The 14,623-nt window shown below is 31.7% G+C and overlaps 1 protein-coding gene across 4 annotated transcripts in view; it reads right to left on the bottom strand.

The window, feature by feature from the left end:
• Nucleotides 1-14,623, bottom strand: part of DIO2 (iodothyronine deiodinase 2) — a 361,142-nt gene that overhangs the window by 99,497 nt on the left and 247,022 nt on the right. The window lies entirely within an intron of this gene.

The raw sequence follows: 14,623 nt of genomic DNA, 5'->3' as shown, positions 1-14,623 counted from the left end.
ATTGAAGAATTTTAGAATTGATAGTACAGCATGGGATACACTGGCATAGGACCACCCAGCATGGTGTGCCCTCATCAGTGAGGATGCTACAGTCTACGAGAAAGGTAGAATTGAAACAGCCCAAAGGAAATGTGACATACTTAAGTTTAGAGAACCCACCCCAGGTGTTCACAAGTACTATTTGTGCCCAACCTGTTGTAGAGAATTCCAATCTCATATTGGTCAGATCAACCACAGTTGAACACACTGTAATTTGTCTCAAACATAGTGATGTCAGTTTGGTCTTCTTCAATATGGAAAGACAAGAACCAACCTTTCTCAGGTCACAGTTTGACTGAGGCAAAATCTATTCAGTGATTAAGGCTAGGTAACAGAGCTATGCAACTTTTGGACAATTTTATTTAGTTCAAAAAAAAATTAAACTGAGAAGGTAGATTCCTTAGCGCTTCTCAGTAAATAAAATAGATAAGTATGAAATGAAGTAACGCATAGTCTTTTTTTTCATAGTTAAAAAAAATCAGTCTGGGACAGAAGCCCCTTGGTTACTGGTCAAAACAGAAACAATTGCTATTTACACTCAGTCTGAACCAATCAGGGCCCAAACAATAAGCTAGTGGACTTACACTGGTGTACTGGACTGTTTGTGAGCTAACTAGAGACTGAGGTGGAGGCTGACGATAGATCTCTATTTTATCAAGAGAGAGGAGCACCAGAGAGGGCCACTAAGCGTGAGCAGCATCACAACTCTTAATAGTTGTAGCAAGTGCAAATGATCTTAAGCAATTGCAGAGTGCTGCAACATTTTTTTTCATTAAAATGTGATGATATAAGTTTTAATGAGTTATGAAGCTGACAAGTATTGGAGTATCACTGTATTTACATTCCAATAGAGACTAGAGAAGAACTTTCAGAATCTCCCTGATATACAGAGTTGCAGAAGGAATAAAAAGGATAAATCAAGGACCTGTTTTTGATTTGTTTTGTCTTTGTTTTAAGAGAAGAAATAGAAGGGAAAAGGGAATACACTAGGGAAGAAATGAGAAAGAAGGGAAAAGTTAGTATTTCTTATATTAGAAATTATCAGAAAAAGAGTATAAGAGGAATCAAAAAAACAAAAGCATTTTTTTAATGAGTGAGTTAACATATCAAAAACATTTAGGAAGAAGACAAAGCAGACTCAAGAGAGAAATTTATTTCTTTAAAAACTTTTTTCCACAAAAGAAAGAAGTTATTTGGTCATAGAACTGAAAAAAAACTAGAAATAAAATATTTTAAAAACCCAACCAAACAGAAATAGGAATTCTAAAAAGCATTAAACAAAATTGAAACATATTGACTTGAAAAAATTGAACTATTTTAATGGTCTAACAAAATACACAAATAATTTTTGTGCAAAAAGAGAAAAATAAAAATAAAAAATAGCAGAATTCACAATAAAGAAATAAAGGATATTATTAGAAATAATTATATGCCAGCAAAATGACAATTTAAATGAGAAAATGAACAATATTTCTTATTAATATGGACAAAAATATTAAATAAATATTTAGAAAGAGGGTGCAGAATTTTTCAACACATTATATGTTATTTCAGAAAACTAATAACAAAATAGTTTCAAATTGCTTATTACATCAAAAAGTGGCAAAATAATTTGACAAAATTCATCAATTTATTATAAAAAACATAAAAGGAAATGTTTCATAGTAATTTAGAGATAGAGTCATGAAGAGTGCCAAATTATTTCTAACTCTTATGTTACTACTTTTCCTACTTCCCCATCACATTGATCACATAAAAGGTTAGAACCACAAGTAACCACTCTCTACTTCAGTTTTCTCACCTAAAAAAATGCAGAGGTTAGACCCTATAATCCCAGATGACAAACAAGATTCATATCCTTAATATTTTGCCTTCAATTTTGGGGTCCTGTGATCTCATCCATGGGAGTGTACTTCTAAAAGTGCAAAATCAAAACTCATGCACAGTATCTCATCCTAAAGTGTTTAACTGCAGTCTATAACCTCCATAGGGTATTTAAGTGAATTGATAAACTCTGCCTTCAGAAAGCAACAAAATCCCTGTGGTAATAGCTAACCACTGAATTCTCTTGCCCCTAAAGAGAAATTAAATTCCATAGAGAAAGTCTATATTATTAGATACTTCTGTGACCATCTTAATTTGCCTTGCTCCAGGATCAAATTAGAGAAGTGTTTTGTAAAACAAGAAAAAGAATCTTTCATGAATTCTTTTAAGGTACAAATAAAAATAAGTTATTCAGATCTCTGGTTATTTCTCTGATGTGCAAGTTATTCTTCCAACACAATTCCCCCTCTGTAATCATCATTCTTTCAATTCTATTCAGTCTCTTCCTATCTATTGGCTCATTTGCAACTGCCTAAAAACATGCCAGAATCTCCTCCAACCTGAAAAATAAACTCTCATTTGATCCTACTTTCTATTTTAAGAATTTTTCTAGAACTCTTCTGCTCTTTGTAGCTGAAGTCCTTGGAAAGATCATCTATGATAGATGCCTCCACATTCTCTCCTCTCATTCCTCCTCTTAACCCTTTAAAATATGATTTGCTCATTTCACCAAAGCTACTCTCTCCAAAGTTACCAATGATTTCTTAGTTGGTAGATCCAATGGAATTTTCTCAAGCCTCATTCTCTTCAGCCTCTCAGCAGTCTTTGACATTACTGATCATCTTCTACTCCTTGATATACTTTTCTCAGACTACTCTGGATCTTCAAGCAGATCAAGCCCCCGTCTGTAGTTGTCTCATTGAGTTCTGTCTTTAGGCCTCTTCTCTTCTCTCTTTATACTATTTCACTTGGTGATCTCATCAGTTGCCATGAATTTAATTACCAATCTTGCCAACAATTATCATATCTACCCATGTTGTCTCAGCCTCTCTGCTGATCTACAGTCTTACATCTCTTCCTTGCTTTTTAGCATCTTATTTTTTTCAATTACATGTAAGAACAATTTTTAAAATTTTTTAACTTTGAGTTCCAAATTCTTTCCCTTCCATCTTTCTCTTCCCCCTCATTGAGAAGACAAGAAATGAAATATAGACTATTTGTAATGTAAAACAAATATATTTCCATTTTAGCCATTTAATGAAAGAAAACAGGCAAAAATTATAATGAAAGTTTTAAAAAGTATGCTCCCATCTTCATTCAAAATCCATCAGTTCTCTCTGGAGGTAGGGAGCAATTTTCATCATAAGACTTTCATAACTGTCTAGGGTCATTGTACTGCTGAGAATAGTTAAATAATTTACAGCTGACTACAAAATATTGCTTTTATTATGTAGCCTGTTCTCCTGAGTTCTATTCACTTCACTCTATATCAGTTCATGTAAGTCTTTTCAGGTTTTTCTGAGACTATCTTGCTCATCATTTATTATAACACAATAGTATTCCATCAAAATCATATTACACAATGTGTTCAGTCATTCTTCAGTTAACAGGCACCCCCTCAATTCCTTTTCCTTCTTATTTTTCTTTTGGGGATTTTAGCAGTAGTTTTGCTAGGGTCAAAGAGTATGTATAGTTTTATGGTCCTTTGGGTTTTCAAATTTTCTCCAGTTCAGTTCACAAATCTATCAGGAGTGCATTAGTGGGGACTTTGAGAGCAGAATCAAGATGGTATTGCTAGGAAGCTCCCAGAATTTTACCCAAATGAAATCTCTAAATAGAACCTAAAGTGACAGAACCCACAAAAAAAAACAGTGAAACAACTTTTCAATGAGTTATCTTGGAGGGTAAAAGGGGAGTGAAGCACAGTCTAGGTGGGAAAGTTGTAAAGCCATAAGAGGCTCTTAGTCAGGCCTCAGCGCAGCTCGGGTCCCAGTTCAGTAGGGTAGCTGTTAGGGTCCCAATCCTATCTTGGAGAACAAGGTTTTGAGCCCCAGAATTCTGGTGTGGCATCGGGCTACCTAGCTCTGGCAGCAAACCACAAATACCAGAAACACCGGAGTGGAAAGCCAGGGACCAGAACCCCAGTACCCTGCAGAATAGGAATAGAGCTCAACTGTCAAAATGAGCAAAATAAAAAAGCACTAATCATAAAAAGCTACTCTTCTGATGGGATGATAAAACATCATCACATAAGAGGAAAGCAGTGACAAAATGCCTACACGTAAAGTCTTTAAGGGGCTTATGAATTGGTCTCAAATTTAAAAAGACCTCTTGAAAGAACAAAAAAGAATTTTAAAAACAAAGAAGAGAGGAAGAAAAAAACTGGATAAAAGATATGACATTCATGCAGAATAATTACGAAAAACTGAAAACAGTCATTTTAAAAGTAAAATTGACCAAATGGAAAAAGAAATAAACTCTTCTAAAAGTAAAAATTAGCCAATTGAAAGGCTATTGAAGAAAATAAAACCCTAAAAATTGGAATTGAACAAATTGAAATGAATGACTATATGAGATACCAAGACTGCATCAACAAAACCAAAAAATTGAAAAACAAGAAGAAAATGTATCTCTTAGGGAAAATGGCCAGCCTGAAAAATACATCAAGGAGAGTTAATTTAGGAATTATTGGTTTACCTGAAAGCCATGATTTAAAAAAAAGACAATATCTTGCAGGTAATTAACATGGGAAACTGTCCTAATATCCTAGGATAAAATAAAATAATCCTTGAACGAATCTTACCAATCACTCCCCCCCCAGAAAGAGATCCCAAAATAAAAATTCAAAGAAATATTATAGACAAATTTAAGAATTTTCAACTAAAAGAGAAAATACTGCAAGCAGCCAAAAAAGAAACAATTTAAATACTGGGGAACCATAGTCAGGATCATACAGGACTTATCAGGTTTAACATTAAAGGATTGGAGGGCAAAGGAAATTGATTACAATCAAAAATCAACATATAAAGATGGATTTTCAACAAAATAGAGGACATTCAAACTTATTTGATGAACAGACCAGAAATGAACAGAAAATTTGATGTTTAAAATCCAAGAATCAAGAGAGGCATAAAAAGATAAATGGAAAGGGGAAAAATTGTTAGACAATAATACTAAATTGTATATATCCTGAATAAGAGGATGATATTCACAACTCTTGAGAATTATATTTCTCTTAGAAAATTTGAAAGGAGTATATTTAGATAGAGGGTGTGGGTATAAATTGACTGTGATGAGAACAAACTTTTGACTCTTGAGAGTCATATTTAGATTGCAACAGGTTGAGGAATTGTTCATGGAAAGTGGGGGGGTGTGAGAATAAATTGATTATGATATGAGGATACTTATGGCTCTTGGGAATTGTTTTCTATCAGGACAGTTGAAATGAGTAGGCTTTGATAAAGAGAGTGGGGACAAAATGACCATAAAAAATTAGGACATAAAAAAAGGATTATGTTGGGAGAAGGCAGAGGCATTAGAGAACAAAAAACATGTTAAGAGGCACAAAGGACCTAATATAGTAGAGGGAAATGAGAGTATGAACACTGAGTAGAACTTCCTCTCAATAAATTTGACTCAAAGAGAGAAAAACATACATTCCCAAATTGGTTTAGAAATCTATCTATCAAGGGGGAAAAGGGAGAAAAGGGAAGAAGGGGATGATAAAAAGTAAGAGGAAAAGTTAAAGTTTCAAAAAGAAATAAAAGAGGGAAGGAAGAAGAAAAGGGAAGTGGGCTGATAAAAGGGAGGGCATTTTAAGGGGGGGTAGCAATCAAATGCAAAACACTGAGGAAGAATAAGGAGAAAGAAGAGAGAAAAATACAAATAGGAGGAAGATAGAATGAAGAGAAATTCAGAGTTGGTAATCATAATGGTGAATATTGGGATGAACTCTCTCATAAAACAGAAGCAGATAGCAGAGTGGATTAAAAACCAGAATTCTATAATATGTTGTTTACAAGAAACATACTTGAAGCAGAAAGATATGCACAGGGTAAAGGTAAAAGCAGAATATATCATGAGTCAGCTGAAATAAGAAAAGCTGGGTTAAGGGGGTAGCTAGATGATGCAGCAGATAGAGGTCCTAAGTTCAAATCTGGCCTAAGATTTTTAAAAATTACCGAGCTTTGTGACCTTTGACAAGTCACTTAACCCCATTGCCTTAAATAAATAAAATTTTTTAACAAGGGAGGAAACTACATCTTTCTAAAAGATACCATTGGCAATGAAGTAATATCAGTATTAAACTTATATACACCAAGTGGTAAAGCATCCAAATTCTAAGAGAATGAGAGGAAGACATAGACAGCAAAATTATATTAGTATCTTAATATCCCTGTCTCAGAATTAAATAAATATAACCATAAACAAGAAGGAAGTCAAGAAAGTGAATTGAATTATATAAAACTTAGAAAGAAAATTTATAATAGGCTCTGGAGAAAATTGAATGGGAGTAGAGAAGAATATACCTATACAAAAATTGACCATGTATTAGGACATAAAAACCTCATGATCAAATGCAGGAATGCAAAAATATTAAATGCATCCATTTTAGATCTTAATGTAATAAAATTACATGTAATTAAGGGCAGTGGAAAGATAAGTTAAAAATTAATCAGAAATTAAATTTACTACTATTAATGAATGAATCAAGCAATAAATCATAGAAATATTCAAATACCTTCAACAAAGATAATGAGTTATGAGACATCTTATGGGATGCAATTATTAGGGGAAATTTTATATATCCAAATGCTTACATGAATGAATTCTAGAAAGAGGAGATAAATGAACTGGGCATGCAACTAAAAAAGCTGAAAAATGAATTTAAAATACCCAATTAAATACCAAATTAGAAAATCTAAAAATCAAAGAAGATATCAATAAAACTGAAATTATGAAAACTATTTTAACTAACACATAAAATTGAGTTGGTTTTATGAAAAAAATCAATTAATTAGATAAAATTTTGGTTAATCTAATTAAAAAAGAAGAAAACCAAATTGCCAATATCAAGAAAAAGGATAAAATCTTCACCAATGAAGAGGAACTTAAAGTAATAACTAGAATCTATTTTGTCCAACTGTATGCCAATAAAATTTGACAATCTAAATGAAACTCATGAATATTTTCAAAAATACAAATTGCCCACAAAGAAATAAAAGACTCAAACAGTTCTATTTCAGAAAAAAAGTGAACAATACATCAATGAAATCCCTAAGAAAAAAAATCTCTAGGTCCAGATGGATCACAAGAGAAGTCTACTAAATATTTAAAGAAGAATTAATTTCAATCTATATAAACATTTGAAAAAATAGATGAAGGAATCCTACCAAATTCCTTTTGTGACATCAACATGATGCTGATAGCTAAATTATGAGTAGCCTGACTCCAGAAAAAATGAAAGACATACATAAACTGGTGCTGAGTGAGTAGAACCAAGAGAAGGTTTTACAAATTAATAGTAACATTGTGATATGATCAACTATGATGTACAAAACTTCTCCCAGTAGCTCAGTGATCACGGACCTGTTAAGGAAAAATGCCATTCACATGTCAAAAAACTATGGATTTTGAATGCAAAGCATACTATGTTTACTTTAATATTTAATATTTCTTTTATTTTTTATTTTTTCTCATAGGTTTTTTTCACCTTAGTTCTAAGTCTTCTTTCAAACCATAACTAAAGGAAATACGTTAAATATGATTTTATATGTCCAATCTCTATCAGATTGTTTGCCACAGGATGGGTGGTATAAAAGTGTGGAACTCAAAATCTTGAAAGGATGAATATTGAAAACTATTTTTCCATGTAATTGAAAAATAAATATATATTTTTTAAAAGGAGTGCATTACTATTCTAATTCTCTCACAACCCCTTCAACATCTGTTATTTTCTTTTTCTATCATAATAGTCAATCTGATAAGTGTGAAATGGTACCTCAGAGTTATTTTAATTGTATTTCTTTAAGCAAGAGATTTAAAGCATTTTATATGACTATAGATAGCTTTGATTTCTTCATCTGAAAATTGACTTTTCATATTTTTGACTATCAATTGGTGAATGACATATTCTTACAAATTTGACTCTGTTCAACATATACTTGAGAAATGAGGCTTTTATCAGATTGCCATAAAAAATTTATGAGTTTTGGTTCCTGCAAATTTTCCCTCTTCCTATTTTCCCATTCTTCTATGTGTCGCTATCTCTGTCTCTCTCCTTTCACCTTTTCCCTCCTCAAAGTTGTTTTGCTTCCAACCACTATCTCCATTAATTCACTCTACTTTCTCTCAATCTCCCCCCTTCCTATTATTTACTTCCCTCCTACTTTCCTATAGGATAAGATAGATTTCTATACCCAACCAATATATATTATTCCCTTTTTAAAAATCAATTTCAATAAGAGTAAAGCTCTGAGTTGTCTACCACTCCCCCAATTTCTCTTTCATTATAAAAACTCTTTCATATGTCACTTTTATGTGAACTAATTCACCCCTTCTACCTCTTATTTCCTCTTCCTCCCAGCACAAGCCTCTTTTCCCCCTCCTTTAATTTGTTTTTAGATATTCATCCTATCATATTCAAATTACATTTATGCCCTCTGATTATATATATATATGCGTATATATATTATATATATATATATATAATATATTCCTAACTACCCTACTAATGAAAAAGTTCTTAGGAGTTACAAGTATCATATTTCCATGTAGGAATATAATTAGTTTAACCTTATTCAGTTCCTTATGATCTCTCTCTCTTGTTTTATGCTTCTCTTGATTTTTTTTTGAAAATTAAATTAATTACTTAGTTCTGATATTTTCATCAGGAGTGCTAATATCCAATTAAATCCCCCTTTTCCCCTGGAAGCTTTTTTTCAACCTATTTTAATGCTAGTGCCTACTCTCTGACTATTATTTTATTGTATATAACTTGTTTCAATATATGTATTGAGGTATGCATATTTAATTTTGCATGTATGTTATTTCCTTATTTAGACTGAAAGTTTTTTGAAGGCAGAGACTCTTTTGACTCTTTTTGTATCACCAAGTCTTAGCACAGTGCCTCATATATGTTATGTTCTTAATAAATATACACTGATAAATCTTATATATCTTGAAGTCTCAGTAATTCATTTGCATATAGCCATTTAAGGTTTAAAAAACACTTTCTAAACCATTCCTTTTTTGATCCTTATAGTAGTTCTCTACAGTAGGTATTGTACAAGGTTCAGTTGCCTGCCCAGAATTACAGTGTCACATAGCTAATAATGTGTTATCCAGGATTCTGACCCAGAATACCCAGCTTCTCCTGACTCTAATTCCATCATTACATCTGATGCAGGATTTCTTTCTGGGTCTTTCTTAATATTTGCAGTTATTGATTTTAGAATAACTCAAAGAATGTTAGAACTGGAAGATTGCTGGTTAATTATCTTATTCTCATGCTTTCTTTTGTATAGGTAAGAGGACAAAGTAATAAAGGGACTTGTCCAAAGTCACATAGCTAATTAGTGAAAGATAAGACCTGAATTCAAGACTTTTGCATATTAATCCTTTACTTTTTCTTTTGTACAAATATTTTATAAAGCTGTAAAAAATATATTTTGTAAAAATATTCCATCTGAGGGCAGCTAGGTGGTGCAGTGGATAGAGCATGGACACTAGAGTCAGGAGGTCCTTAGTTTAAATCTGGCCTCAGGCAAATAATAATTAACTAGCTGTGTGACCTTGGACAAGTCATTTAATCCCACTGCCTTGAAAAGACTAAAAAAAAAAAGATTGATTATAAAATTATTCCATCTGATGTTCTTTATTTAATTGTTCTCTCACTCCTATTAGAGGGAAGAAATTAATAGTCAAGGAACTATATTTGAGTCTTGTGGAGTGTTCATTTTGTTACAGATAACAGAACCAGCTATGAACACAGGGAGAGATAAAAGCTTTATCATAGCTTTCAAGCAACAGTAAAATGCATCTCAGACATAAAAGACAAGATTCCTGCAGATAAATGTGCATCCTTTCTAATTTTTTTAATCCATTACAATGAAATACAATGAAACATCTCCTCTTTCAACATTTGAATAAAATGTCTCAGAAGTTTAATTTTTCTTGTTAACATCCAAATAACCCAATGATGTTCATCTAAAAATGAGACCAAAAGGTATTAAATTTATCAGCATATAAATGAAAATGCCAAAGAGATTTTCAGGATGAAATAATGAATCTCTGCCCAATATTTCCATGATTTCCAATGTTATTACTTACCAGGGAAAAATGAATATAATAAAATGTTTTCTTTCTTTACACTATCTTTGCAGAATATTTTCTTGAACTATTCCTAATATTATCACTTGCTACTTTATGACCTGCCCCAGGAAAAATCAAAATCAAAATCAAAATACATGTAACTCAACATTCTTTATTTATTGTCTTTGTACAATTCCTGTCTTGAATTCCATATTCATTCCCCTCTTAGTAGTCATTTATCCCCAAAAGGATGAATAGGGGTAGCTATTGAGGTTGACTCCTACCATCTGACAAACAGCAGTATCTTCTGAAGGTAAAATTTAAAGTAACTATTTATGAGGAATAAAAATCACTATTGTGTTTCTTACTTTTGACATTCTAACTAGGCACTTAAGAAGTTAAATGGGGAAAAAAAGACCAGTTAAGGGGTTATCACTAGTCTAGAATGAACCTAAACAATTCTACCCAAATGACTTATTCCATTCCTTATGTTCTTATAAAACTAGAATGATAATATTCCTATCTTCTTTTTCAAAATGTTATTTATTTATTTTCGTCCATATGCATATGTATATTTTTAAGTTACAAAATTTTAGGGGGTTTTTTTTACATACATTTTTTTTTTAAGGTTTTGCAAGGCAATGGTGGTTATGTGACTTGCCCACAGCCACACAGCTAGTGAATTATTAAGTGCCTGAGGTAGGATTTAAACTCAGGTACTCCTGACTCCAGGGCCAGTGCTCTAGCCACTGCACCACCTAGCAGCCCCTGTACATACATATCTTGTTAAACAAGTTTACAAATTAGTAATTTTTGGTATGAGGAATTAGGATTAAGGGAAAGGAGATAAATAAGAGATAATTTTTGTAAAGCGTTTATTAGATTCAGAAGGGTTGTTTTTGTGGTTCTATATTACTCTCCAGGAAGGTTGGATCTATTCACAATTCAACCAGCAATGCATCAATGTACCAATCCTCTCATAACCTCTCCAACATTGATCATTTACATGTCTTTAATCAATAATGATTTGGAGCATTTTTTCATATGATTATATATAGTTTTAATTTCTTAATTTGAAAACTACTCTTATCCTTTGGCCATTTATCAATTGGGGAATGACTTGTAACCTTATAAATTTGATGCAATTCTCTGTATATTTTAGAAATGTGATCTTTATCAGAACTCCTAGTTGTGAAGATTGTTTCCCAGCTTTCTGCTTTCCTTCCTTAAATTTTGGCAGCATTGAATTCATTAATGCATTTATTTAATAATTTAATAAATAATAAATAATAATTTAATAAAGTCAAAATCATTCATTTTGCCATTTATAATGTGCTCTAATTCTTGTTTGGTCATAAATTTATCTCCTTTCTATACATCTGATAGAGTATTTCTATTAATTTATCTATAGTATGGCTCTTTATGTTTAAATGCTGTACCCATTTTGACCTTATTTTAGTATAGGGTGTGAGATGTGAATCTATGCCAAGTTTTTGCCATATTTTCCAGTTTTCCCAAAAATTTTGTCAAATAGAGAGTTCTTATTTCAAAAGTTGATGTCCACTGGTCCAATACTCTACTTTTTAACCAGTAACAGGCAATTTTGATGACTGCTGCTTTATAGTATAGTTTTAGATCTGGTAGAGCTAGGCTACCTTCCTTTACATTTTTTTTCATCAGTTCCTTTGCTATTCTTGCCCTTTTGTTGCTCTAGATGAATTTTGTTTCTATTTTTTTCTAGTTCAGTAAAGTAGTTATTTGGTAGTTTGATTGGTATGACACTTAATAAGTAATTTAATTTGAGTAGAATAGTCATTTTTATCATATTAACTTGACCTAACCAAGAGTATTTGACTTTTTTTCCCAATTATTTAGATCTTGACTTTATTTAGGTGAGAAGTGCTTTACAATTAGGTTTATACAGTTTCTGGGTTTGTCTTGGGAGGTAGATTCCCAATATTTAATGTTGGCTATAGTTATTTTAAATGGAATTTCGCTATCTCTTGCTCTTGGGCTTTGTCATTCATATATAGAAATACTGTTGTTTTATGTGGGTTTATTTTATATCCTGCTCCTTTGTTGAATTTGTTAATTATTTCAAGATGTTTTTAGATGATTTTCTCAGGTTTTCTAGGTATACCATCATATCATCTGCAAAAAGTGAAAGTTTTGCTTCCTCATTGTCAATTCTGATTCCTTCAATTTCTTGTTCTTCTTTTACTGCTACTGCTAGCATTTCTAATACTATATTAAATAGTAATGGTGATAATGGACATCCTTGTTTCACCTATGATTTTATTGTAAATGCTCCTAGTTTGTTGCCATTACATTACATATATTATTTGTTGATGGTTTTAGATAGATACTAAAGAAATATTCCTATCTTCTTAATAAATAAGTAATATTTCATTTTAAAGGAGTGGGAATGGAAGTAGTTACAATGGGATTTTCCCCATATCAGTGAAGTCATTATGTCTAAACAAAAAATTAAAAAACCATGCATTTAAATATTAATGTAAAATTTATAAATACTTTCCCCCAATATGACCATATACAACATGTAGTTCAAACATTATTACCCCCATGTGATTTGAATTAAGATTTCCTAGGTACAATCTATCACTCTATGAATTAAGCTATATCCAACATGTAGATTCACCAGAATTATCCAAAGAAGCAATTTACCCCATATATGATATAACAAAGTTTCACAGGACCTTTTTGTATTCTAAAATATACTTGAATTTAATCAAGGAAGACTTTAATGTGATAGAACTTCTAGGGTTAATATAATCTGGGAATAACTAAATAGGTATATAGGTACATATATAGATATAAAGAGTAAAATATTTATTAAGAACACAAAAGTTGCTAATCACTATATACTTTTTCATGGGGATCCCAAACCCAAGTCTCATATCACAAGAAAAGATAGCTTTCGGTTGTAAAAGATCTGAGATTCTAGCTGGTAAAATTATTTCCCTTGCTGCCTAGGAAAAGGGGTAGGGAGATTAGACTAAAAATGGCAGTGATGTCACATCAACATTAATAGAATGAAACTTCTAGAAAGTAGATTTTCAAATGTTGCTAAAAGTATACAAATGCCTGGATCCAATATTATCTGAATGGTACTACCTTTATATCCTGAGTATAATTTACTAAGAAAATATTTGATGCCATGAGAAGATTAAGAAACCTTCAGTCTGGAAACAAAACTAGTCTTGGGATAAAATTCTGAGGTAATCCTTTCACTGAGAAGAAAAAAATTATGAAACTTAAGATTGTTGAATGAAAGGTGACCTGCCAAACATATCATGGCAATTCAGGTGGCTTGAAGGCTACAAATGGGATGTTATGATTTTTGTGAGGACCTAAAGTTACAGCTATTAATTACAGTGGTTGTTTATGAATTATTTAAAAATATAAGTACAAAAATAAATATATGAATACATTTACATGTATGTATATATATTCACATATAAATATACATTTTAATATATGCATTTACATAGATATATACACACTACTCATTAAAAATAAATAGAATCAATGAGAGTTACAAGAGACCTTAGTCTAATATATACATTTAGTAATCCCCACTATAACACAGCTGATCATTTAGCAAAAATTCTTCAAAAATGAACTCTCTCACCTCTCAATTTAAGAGAGTCATTCTACTTATGGATAACTTTAATTGTTGGAAAGTTTTTCTTACATGAAGTCTAAATTGGCCTCCTTTCAAATTCCAATGATTACTTCAGGTTCTAGCCTAGAGGTTCAAACAGTACAAATCTAACCTGTCCTCCAAAAGTCAATTCTTCAATTATTTAAGCAGAATTATTGTATTTCCCACTTGGACCCCCAATCTTCTTTGCTCTACTTTAAACATTTCCAGTTCCTTTAACCAATTCTCATATGCTATACACTGAAGGTCCTTTACCTTCTTGGACACTTTTAAATTTCTTGATGTTCATTTTCAAACAGTGATGTCCAGAAATGAACAAAGTATTCCAGATTAAACCTTATGAGGGAAGAGTACACTGGTAATATTAGTCCTCTATTTCAGAAAGCTCTTCCCTTTCTAAGTAAGATTTTGGCTGTCAAGTCACACTACTAAACTGCATTGCACTTGTGGTTCACTAAAACTTCCATTTTTCTTTTCAAATTAACTGGTTTATCTATGCCTAATAAGATATGGATAATATATGAAGAACATTGCTTTTTTTGTCTAAATATATGATCATTTTCAAAAATGAAAACTATTTTCATTGGTGTTTCTTTGTATTTATAATTTACTTCCTACATATTCACAAATTATTTCCCCTATGATCCTTTTAAGGATTTTCCCAGAGATAGAAGTCAAATTCATCGGTCTATAGATTACACATTCTATTTGCTCCCTTTTTCTTTTTCTTCTTTTTTTTTGAGGGAATCTAAGGGGAAGACT

The sequence above is a fragment of the Macrotis lagotis genome, chromosome 4 (assembly GCF_037893015.1).
Source record: "Macrotis lagotis isolate mMagLag1 chromosome 4, bilby.v1.9.chrom.fasta, whole genome shotgun sequence".
Classification (NCBI taxonomy): Eukaryota; Metazoa; Chordata; class Mammalia; order Peramelemorphia; family Peramelidae; genus Macrotis; species Macrotis lagotis.
Note: the sequence above shows the minus strand (reverse complement) of the source record. Positions and strands in the feature narration are given on the sequence as shown.